Source organism: Myotis yumanensis, unplaced genomic scaffold, assembly GCF_028538775.1.
Source record: "Myotis yumanensis isolate MYYU_CA2020_CCGP unplaced genomic scaffold, mMyoYum1.0.hap1 SCAF_2, whole genome shotgun sequence".
In the NCBI taxonomy this organism is placed as follows: Eukaryota; Metazoa; Chordata; class Mammalia; order Chiroptera; family Vespertilionidae; genus Myotis; species Myotis yumanensis.
Genome location: NW_027223753.1, coordinates 107,017,348 through 107,028,322, shown reverse-complemented (window position 1 = coordinate 107,028,322; position 10,975 = coordinate 107,017,348). Strand labels below are relative to the sequence as shown.

The window sequence follows — 10,975 nt, the reverse complement described above, 5'->3', positions numbered from 1 at the left end:
GGTGTGGACTGAGTCGGCGAAGAATGAATGACAGGGAGGCAGTGTTCAGGTGATCATCATAGCCAGGTTCCTCTTAGCCAGGTACCTCTCTTTATTGTCATCTAACATCTGTTTATATATTATTTGTTTCCAATCCTATCCATTCTATACAAAAGGCCAGGGGGCTTCCCAACTCCATTCAAAGGTTACTCTATTGTTCCACTAAGCTACAAGGAAGTAACTGAAGGAGGTCACTCCAAGCAAAGATCAAAGCGACCAACCACCCCTCTGACACTCAGTTAAAGGGTTTATTGATAAAAATCCTCACCTGGGGAAACAACCTTTCTTCTCCTAGCCAAGTTCCTTCCCCTATTGTCCTCTTACATCTGCATTTATCCTATTTGATCTTAATCCCATCCATTCCATTCCAAAGGCTAGGGCATTTCTCATCTCCATATCAAGGTCCTTTGAAACATCCCTGCAGGGACTGCCTCAAGTAGCCAGGGTGAATTGGCTTCCAGCACCCCGCTTCTTCCCACTCATTCTCTATTGGATTTTCTCCTGTGCCCATCCCTTATGAGTAGATGAGTGATACCTTTACACAATGGGATACTACTCAGCTGTAAAATAGAAGAAAATCTTACCTTTTGTGACAGCATGGATGGACCTGGAGAGCATTAAGCTAAGTAAAATAAGCCAGTCAGAGAAAGACAAATAACATATGATTTTACTTACATGTGGAGTCTAATGAACAAAATAAACTAAATAACAAAACTCATAGAAACAGAGAATAAACTGACAGTTGTCAGAGGAGAGGAGATTTGGGAGACTGGGTAGAAAAGTTAAGGGATTAAGCAGTACAAATTGATAGTTGCAGAAAAACCACAGAGATGCGTTTTGCAGCATGGAAAATACAGTCAATAATGTTAAGATAACTGAATATGGGGCTAGGTGGGTGCTTGGGGCAGGGGCAGCACCCACCTGTAGAGTGAATGGTTTTCTGGCCACTTTGGTGTAGATCTGAAACTGGTGTGAAATGGTATTGAATGTAAATTGTGGTTGGAAAATAAAGTAAAATAAAATAAAATAAAATAAAGTTGATGTTTGTAAAGTCTGTATCTCAGGTTCTCTTCTGAACTATCTAGCTTGTCACATGGCATAAAAAATGTAGGGCACATCAAGAAGTTTTACATTAACTTTTATTATCAATGAATAGCATGTGAATAGTTTTAAAAAGCCAAACATAGCTGAAAAACTTAGGAGTCTTTGGCTATTCCCCTCTACCCATTTTCCACAAAACAAACAAACAAACAAAAATCTTGCTTGGATTTAAAAAATATATATATATATATACATATATATATATATATATATATATGTATATATATATAATTTAATTTCAGAGAGGAAGGGAGAGGGAGAGAGAGATAGAAATATCAATGATGAGAGAAAATCATCGATCAGCTGTTCCTGCATGCCCCCAACTGAGGATCGAGTCCACAATCCAGGCATGTGCCTTGGACCAGAATTGATCCTGGGATCCTTCAATCCCAAGGCCAACATTCTATCCATTGAGTCCAACCAGCAAGGGCCTTGCTGGGATTTTTGTTTGGAATTTTATTGGATCTGACATTTAAAAGATATTGAAGCATCCAAGATGAGAGAATGGTATCTCTATCTTTTATGTAGGTCTTCTTTAATTTCTGTCATCTAGGTTTTGTAGTTAACACAGTAGCAGTCTTACACATTTATATATATATATATATATATATATATATATATATATATATATGTTTTGTATTTTTTTTACAGAGAGGAAGGGAGAGGGATAGGGAGTTAGAAACATCGGTGAGAGAGAAACATTGGTCAGCTGCCTCTTGCACACCTCCTATTGGGGATGTGCCCGCAACCCAGGTACATGCCCTTGACTGGAATCAAACTTGGGACCCTTCAGTCCACAGGCTGACGCTCTATCCACTGAGCCAAACCGGTTAGGGCTATCAACTTTTTTAAACTAGATATTTAATGCTTTGATGCTGTTGTATGCATCTTTTAAATTATATTTTCTAGTTTTTGTTTGTAGTATTTGGAAATACTATTGATTTTGTGTATATTGACTTAGCTACTATTACCTTTCCAAGCTTACATATTAGTTCTGACAGTTATTTATAGAGTCTTTTGAATTTTTGTGTGTAATCATAATTTGCTAATAAAAATAATTACATTTGTCTTAGCAGGTTTGGCTCAGTGGATAGAGTGTCGGCCTGTGGACTGAAAGGTCCTGGGTTTGATTCCAGTCAAAGGCACATGCCCAGTAGGGGGCATGCAGGAGGCAGTCCATTAATGATTCTCTTATCATTGATGTTTCTATCTCTCTCTCCCTCTCCTTCCCTCTCTCTGAAATCAATTAAAAAAAATACATTTTACTTTATAATCTTAATATGTTTACTTTCTGTTTCTTCCTTTTTTGAATTGGATAGAACATCCTATCTAATAAAAGCGTAATATGCAAATTAACCATCACTCCATCACAAAGATGGCAGCGGCCACAGAGCTGGAGTGAGCAGGAGGCTTGGGTTGCCCCCAGTGACGGAGGAAGCCAAGCTTCCCACCTACCCTGGCCAGACCTGGGCTCCGCTCAAGGCTACAGAGTTTCATTTATAGAAGATAAACAAATCCCAGATACCTGCTAAAAAAAAAAAGCTGCTGGAGCTTGGGTCACCAGGGGGCGTGGCCAGCCTGAAAATGGCCATCAGCCCCTCACCCAGGCTGGCCAGGCACCCAAGCGGGACCCCCACCCTGATCCGGGACACCCTTCAGGGCGAACCAGCCAGCCCACACCCATGCACCAGGCCTCTATCCTATATACTAGAAGGGTAATATGAAAATTGACCCTAACAGCAGAACTACTGAGAATGACTGGTCACTATTACAGAAAATGACCACCAGGGACAGAAGCTCAATGCAGGAGCTGCCTGCTGGTGGTCAGTGTGCTCCCACAGGGGGAGCTCTGCTCAGCCACAAGCCAGGCTGATGGCTGCCAGCACAGCGGTGGTGGTGGGAGCCTCTCCCACCTCCTCAGCAGCACTAAGGATGTCCGACTGCACCGTAGGCCTGCTCCCTGCTTGCAAGTGGACATCCCCCGAGGGCTCCCGGGCTGCCAGAGGGATGTCTGACTGTCAGTTTAAGCCCAATCCTCTGGGAAGCGGGCCTAAGCCAGGAGGTGGACATCCCCTGAGGGGGTCTCAGACTGCAAGAGGGCAAAGACCAGGCTGAGGGATCCCCCGAGTGCACAAATTTTTGTGCACCGGGCCTCTAGTCCATTATAATGGTCAATAAAAGTAATGGCAGTGGACAACTTTTCTTCTCAATTTTCTTTAAGAAAAAACTATTGATAATTTACCTTTATATACATGGGTGGGGAAAAGTAGGTTAGTAAGTATCCTCCTAGCTAATAAAAGAGAAACATGGTAATTAGCTGTACCTCCGCTACCCTTCCCATTGACTAATCAGTGAGATATGCAAATTAACTGCCAACCAAGATGGCGGCCGGCAGCCAGGCAGCTGATGCGAACAGGGAGGCTTGCTTGCTTTAGTGACAGAGGAAGCCAAGCTTCTCCGCCTGCCTTGCTGGCCTCTGAGCTGCAACTCTAAGAAACATTGTAACAAATATAGAAACTAAACCAAACACCAGAAACCTGCTTTAGTCAGCTAAGCTTCAGCCAGCAGGACCGCAACATTGTTTCAAATACAGAAGGTAAACAAAGGCCAGAAACCTGATTTGAGCAGCAGAAGCCTCAGAGCTAAAGCTGGCCTAGAATTAAAAAAAAGAAAAAAAGGAGCGGTTGGGAGCTTCAGTCACCCGGCAGCCTGAAAACAGCCCTCAGCCCCTCATCCAGGCTGGCCAGGCACCCCAGTGGGGACCCCCACCCTGAAGGGGGTGTGACCAGCTGCAAACAGCCATCATCCCCTCATCCAGGCTGGCCAGGCACCCCAGTGGGGACCCCCACCCTGATCCAGGACACCCTTCAGGGCAAACCAGCCAGCCCCCACCCATGCACCAGGCCTCTATCCTATATAGTAAAAGGGTAATATGCCTCCCAGCACCGGGATCAGCGTGACAGGGGGCAGCACCCAAACCACCTGATCACCCTGCGGCTCTGTGTGTGACAAGGGAAGGTGCCCCAATCCCCTGCTCAGCCCTGCTGTGTGCCTGATAGGGGGGAGCTCCCCAACCCCCTGATCACCCTGAGGCTCTGTGTGTGACAGGGTGCAGCGCCCCAACCCCCTGATCGGCCCTGCTCTGTGGGTGATAGAGGGCGGCGCCCCAACCCCCCCACCCCCACGGGCCTTGCTCTGTGTGTGATGGGGTAGAGCCATAACCTCCCCATCGGCCCTGCCCTGAGTGTGACAGTGGAGGCGCCCCAACCCCCTGGTTGGCCCTGCTCTGTGTGTGACAGGGTGTGGCGCCCTAACTCCACCCCTCACAGGCCCTGCTCTGTGTGTGACGGAATAGAGCCATAACCTCCCCTATTGGCCCTACTCTGTGAGTGACAGGGGGGAGCTCCTCAACCCCCTGATCGGCCCTGCTCTGTACGTGACAGGGTACGGAGCCCCAACCCCCCTGATCGGCCCTGCTCTGTGCGTGACAGGGGGTGGTGCCGCAACTTCCCTATAGACCCTGCCTTGAGTGTGACAGGGGGAGGTGCCCCAACCCCCCAATCGGCCCTACCCTGAGCATGACTAAGGGTGGCATCGCAACCTCCCGATCCGCCCTGCTCTGTGCATGACAGGGGGCAGCGCCCCAACTCCCCAATCACCCCTGCTCTGAGCCCCACCAGGGGCTGCACCTAGGGATTGGGCCTGCCCTCTGCCACCTGGGAGCAGGCCTAAGCCAGCAGGTCATTATCTCCTGAGGGGTCCCAGACTGTGAGAGGGCACCGGCCGGGCTGAGGGACCCCCCCCACCCCAGTGCACAAATTTTGTGCACCGGGCCTCTGGTAAATAATATATTAATTAATAAATAAATAAGAATATAAGAGTAAACTCTGTGTATTGCATACTCACAACTGTAAGCCTACTTTTGCCTCACCCCTGTATGTTGTTAGCTCTAGGTTTTTAATAGACACTCTTAATAAAATTGAAGTTTAATTATGTTTCTAAATTTCTGAAATATTTATCAATTTAAAATTAATTAAAATATTTTATGCATCTGGTGATAACATCACCTGGTTTTTCTCCTTATTTTAGTAAATTGGTAAGCTACATTGACTGATTTAGAATATTTAACTAACTTTGCAGGCCAATGCTCTATTCCTAAAATGTCAATCATATTTCCATATTCTACTTGATATTTTCTTGGTTTTTGCAGGGTTATATTGGTTGATATTATGTTGAAGATGTCTACAAAAATGTTCATATATAATTTTAGTCTGTAATTTCCTTTTCTTATAACATCCTTATTGAGTTATGGAATTAGGGAATTAACCTGACTCAGTAGTGTGCTGGTAAATGGTAAATCATTGCCTTCCCAGGGGATTAAAGGCTTTGATTTAAAGAAATTAATTATTACCTTGGTGAACATACTCCTGTCATAGCTGATTTCAATCTACCAATGTGATGTAACTGAATGCAGATGTGAAAAGAGATGCTCACCATTGCCTCTTTTTAGCCTATGCAAGCCAGCTCCAGAATACCATTACTCTCACCTAAAAATAAAGCATATGTGTCACCACCAAGTTCATGTGGCTGCTGTAGGAGGCTCAGGATGGTGTGTGGGACTTCAAGACAGCTGCAGATACTTTGACTGTAAGGCAGAAAAGAAGAATTTATGATATCACCAACGTCTTGGAAGGGATCCACCTGATAGAGAAAAAAATAAAAAAAACAGCATCTAGTTGAAAGGTGTGGGCACTGGCTGCAACACTAAGGAAGTCCTGGAGAGACTGAGAGACCTCAGAGCCAAGGTCAAGGACCTGGACCTGAAGAAAAGGGAACTGGGTCAGCAGATGTCATGGCTGCAGCATAGCATCAGAAATGTGATGGATGACGCCATCAACAGCAGGTTTTCCTACGTGACTCATAAGGACATCTGCAATTACTTCAACGGTGACACACTGTTGGCCATCCAGGCACCTGCTGACATGCAGCTGGAGATTCCTCTTCCAGAGATGGATCAGAATGGACAGAAGAAATACCAGATCAAGAGAGCAATGCCCACTCTCACCACTCCTGTTCGACATAGTACTGGAAGTATTAGCCATTTGATTAAACAAGAAGAAGAAATAAAAGGCATCCAAATTGGAAAAAGAAGAAGTAAAACTGTCCTTATTCGCAGATGACATGATACTGTACATAGAAAACCCTAAAGACTCCATCAAAAAACTATTAGACTTAATAAATGACTTTGGCAATGTAGCAGGATACAAAATTAACGCCAAGAAATCTATGGCATTTCTATACACCAATAGTGAACTTACAGAAAGAGCAACTAAAAAAGCAATCCCATTTACCATCACGCCAAAAAAATTAAGATACCTAGGAATAAACTTAACTAAAGAGGTAAAAGACCTATATACGAAAAACTACGGGACACTGAAAAAAGAGATAGAGGAAGACATAAACAGATGGAAGAACATACCGTGTTCATGGATTGGTAGAAACAACATCATCAAAATGTCCATACTACCCAAAGCAATCTACAGATTCAATGCAATCCCCATTAAAATACGAACGGCATATTTCACAGATCTAGAACGAACATTCCAAAAATTCATCTTGAATAAAAAAAGACCTCAAATAGCTGCAGCAATCCTGAGAAAGAAGAACACAGGAGGTGAGATCTCAATACCAGATATCAAGCTGTATTACAAAGCCACTGTTCTTCAAACAGCTTGGTTCTGGCACAAGAACAGACATATAGATCAATGGAATAGAATAGAGAACCCAGAAATCGACCCAAGCCACTATGCCCAATTAATATTTGACAAAGGAGGCAAGAACATACAATGGAGTCAAGACAGTCTCTTCAATAAATGGTGTTGGGAAAATTGGACAGATACATGCAAAAAAATGAAACTAGACCACCAACTTACACCATATACAAAAACAAACTCAAAATGGATAAAGGACTTAGATGTAAGAGGGGAAACCATAAAAATACTAGAGGAATCCAAAGGCAACAAAATCTCAGACATATACTGAAGCAATTTCTTCACCCATACAGCTCCTAGGGCATTGGAAACTAAACAGAAAATAAACAAATGGGACTACATCAAAATAAAAAGCTTCTGCACAGCAAAAGAAACCATCAACAAAAGAACAGGAAAGCCGACTGCAAGGGAGAACATATTTGCCAATGTTATCACCAATAAGGGTTTAATCTCCAACATTTACAGGGAACTCATACAACTTAAAAAAGGAAGATAAACAACCCAATCAAAAAATGGGCAGAGGACCTAAATAGACACTTTTCAAAAGAGGACAGTCAGAAAGCCAAGAGACATATGAAAACATGCTCAAAATCACTAATCATCTGAGAGATGCAAATCAAAACAACAATGAGGTACCAGCTCACACTTGTCAGAATGGCTATCATAAACAAATCAACAAATGACAAGTGCTGGAGAAGATGCGGAGAAAAAGGAACATTCGTGCACTGCTGGTGGGAATGCAGATTGGTGCAGCCACTATGGAAGACAGTATGGAGTTTCCTCAAAAATTTAAGAATGGAAGTCCCATTTGACCCAATGATCCCACTTCTAAGAATATATCCCAAGAAACCAGAAACAACAATCAGAAAGGATATATCCCTATGTTCATAGCAGCGCAATTTACCATAGCGAAGACCTGGAAACAGCCTAAGTGCCCATCAGCAGATGAATGGATTAGAAAACTGTGGTACATCTACACAATTGAATACTACGCTGCTGTAAAAAAGAACGAATTCTTTCCATTTGCAACAGCATGGATGGAACTGGAAAGCATTATGCTAAGTGAAATAAGCCAGTCAATGAGGGAAAAATACCACATGATCTCACTCATGTATGGATAATAAAGACCATTATAAACTGATGAACAAAAATAGATACAGAGACAGAGCAGCATCGAACAGACTGTCAAACTACAGCGGGAAGGCTGGGGAGGCTTTGGGGATGGGAGGAGTGGGTAAGAGATCAACCAAAGAACTTGTATGCATGCATATAAGCATAACTAATGGACATAAGACACTGGGGGGTAGGGGAGGCCGGAGGAATGTCAAGGGGGGCGGGAACAAAAGGAGACATATGTAATACTCTTTGTAATACTTTAAGCAATAAAACAAAATTAAAAAAAAAAACCTGAAATCACAGCTCCAAGCATATATTCTCCTGAGCAAGATCACTATTATGCTTTCCCCATTTAAAAGAGAAAGCAATGGGAACAGAGTACCTCTGTCAGCACCTAGCTTCATAGTTCAAACACCTCTTTAGGAAAATGCAATAATAGTGGACTCATAGTCCTGCTTCTGAAACTCATTATGTGATGATGGCTGCTGTGTGCCCAAGATTCTGCAAGATATCCCTTAAGTCAGTATGAGATAACAGGGGTAGAAATAATTCATTTCATTTTACTAATGAGAAACATAAAGTCAGATGAACGAAGTGAAATATACAAGGTCACAAATCTAGTAATGAGCAGTGATGTGGCATTTGACCTTCGTATTCCAAGACATATTAACAGTGATATAGGCTTCCAAATAAAATCTATACCAGATTTTCTTACAACCATTATACTTATTAACATATTTAATATTTCAAAAAACCTCTTGGACAGGTAATATTATTACTCCTTTTTTACAGTGGGAGAAACTGAGGCAAAAAGAAATTTGGTGGTTTCCTCAAGGATATCTTACTGTTAGTAAGTTACAAAGTTTGAGATCATATCCAGGTGATCTGTGTCCAGAATCCATGTTCTTAATTTTGAAGTATATTTGAACTAACATGCTGGCTCAGAAACCCTTTCCCAGTGAACAGAGAGCTGCCCAACATTGGCTCTTCATGGGTCATATAACTAGTTTATCCTGAAGAGAGGGAACAGAAGGACAGGTTTGTGTTAGGGGAATTCATGATGCAGTATCCCAGGGAGTTTTGTATTTCTGAGGTTTGATTTGGAATTAGTTGAGAGATAGACTATATACTTAAAACAAATATGTGTACCAGACACTCCCAGATCCTTAAATGTTAACACGACATCTTTGTGACAGTATTATAGCATCTCCTAACTATGAATACTATCACAGCTGAAAGTTTGAGAATCAGGCATAATAGAGCTGAGAGGGGCAGACAGATAACATAAGTTTCTTTGATTTGAAAAAAATGCTGCCAGAACCTTTGGCTTCTGAAAGTAAGGAGTTTATTTTCTATTTTGATGTTTTCAAAGTCATGAGGGATATCAAAGATATCATTTAAAAACTGATGTTTTTATTAATTTAATGATAATATTATAAAATATTACCTTTAATTCATTACAATATGCTGTTCATTTATAATTAATTTTAAACACATATATTTTATAGCTTTAAAATACTTCTGCACAATAGGGATCCAAGATGGTGGCAGATTAGGTGGAAGCTACACTAACCTCCTCCCAGGACCAAACTGGAATTACAACTAAATTATAGAAAATTCATCCTGAATAACCAACTGAAGACTAGTTCAAGAAAAGCATTATAAACAAGGACTGCCTGAGGAGGCCACATAGAGACTGGTAGAAAGTGCAAAGATGGGAGAGAGCTGGTTGGGCAGCCAGGAGTGGCAGCTAAAGTCCCAGAGGGACAACTCGGCTGTGGGAGAGGTTCCCCCTGGGAGTGTGGGGCCTAAACCCCAAGCTGGACTCCCCAGACTAAAGCACCAGAACCAGAAAAAGCATCCACATAGCATCCAACAATGAAAAGCAGCAGGGACTCTGTCCACCAGGGAGAGATGGCTATAGATGCATGCACCCTCTTAAGGGGCCAACACACAAAATTTCATTTGTAGCCACTCACCCTGGGCTCCAGTGGAGGGATGGCAGAGTGAACTAGAGACATGTGAGGAGAGTCTGGAGTTGGTGGCTCTGAGGAGAGCACTGAAGGGTCAGCCACCAGGATTCCTGTGCTGAGTCATCCCCCCATACTGCAGAAGCCATCTTTCTCAGGCAGTATATTCCCCTCTAAGTGGTGTCAGCCTAGGGAGAATAGCCTCACCTGATGGAATCTTTCTTGCCCTATCCTGTAGAGATTATGCCCTGCTGAGGAGTATAGTTGGAGGCTCTTTTAGTGACTAAGCCTACTAGCAGCCTGTAGGCAGAGGCAATATCTGGGTGCTTTGAGACATTTGCTGGTCCTCTTCAAGACCCAGTGTTGATAAAAGCTGACCTTGGTCTGCAGCTTGGTCATCTCTGCACACAGTTAGGCCCAGAAGAGTGAGTTATAAGCTGTGGATCACTAATAGCTCCAAACAGATACCCAGGGGCAGTTACAGGCAGAATCTAACATTGTCCTGCACCAGAGTACCTCCAAAAAGGCCCATCACCAAAAACCCCAATGGCCAGATTTGGACAACAACAGACCAGGATCCAATAAGCTTCACAAGCAACATATCCACAAGAAGATCTCAGCAGACACCAAACCTTGCTGAGGTGAATTCTGCTTCATGTGATCAGCACCTGTATAGCAGCCTGCAGACTGTGTTGGAGGTTAAGCCTCACAGTTAGCCAGGCTGAGGATTTATCACATGCGCAAAAAGGCCAATAGCAGTCAAAACTCAATTACAACAGGAGGACCCATGTAACACCCACAAGGGACATTCCTAGAGCACCCAGGTATGATGATCAGGGAGATAGCACAACTGAATCCCACAGGAAACCTACTACACCTACTACATATTACCAAGACTGGGAGTCATAGCAGATCTAATTAATAAATATAAACAAACATAAAGAGGCAAATGAAATGAGGAGACAAAGAAACAGGTGC

At 43.0% G+C, this 10,975-nt stretch overlaps 1 pseudogene; it reads left to right on the top strand.

Moving 5' to 3' along the window:
• Positions 1 to 883: 883 nt before the first annotated feature.
• On the top strand, positions 884 to 10,713 carry LOC139002529 (transcription factor E2F5 pseudogene; annotated as a pseudogene).
• Positions 10,714 to 10,975: the final 262 nt, after the last annotated feature.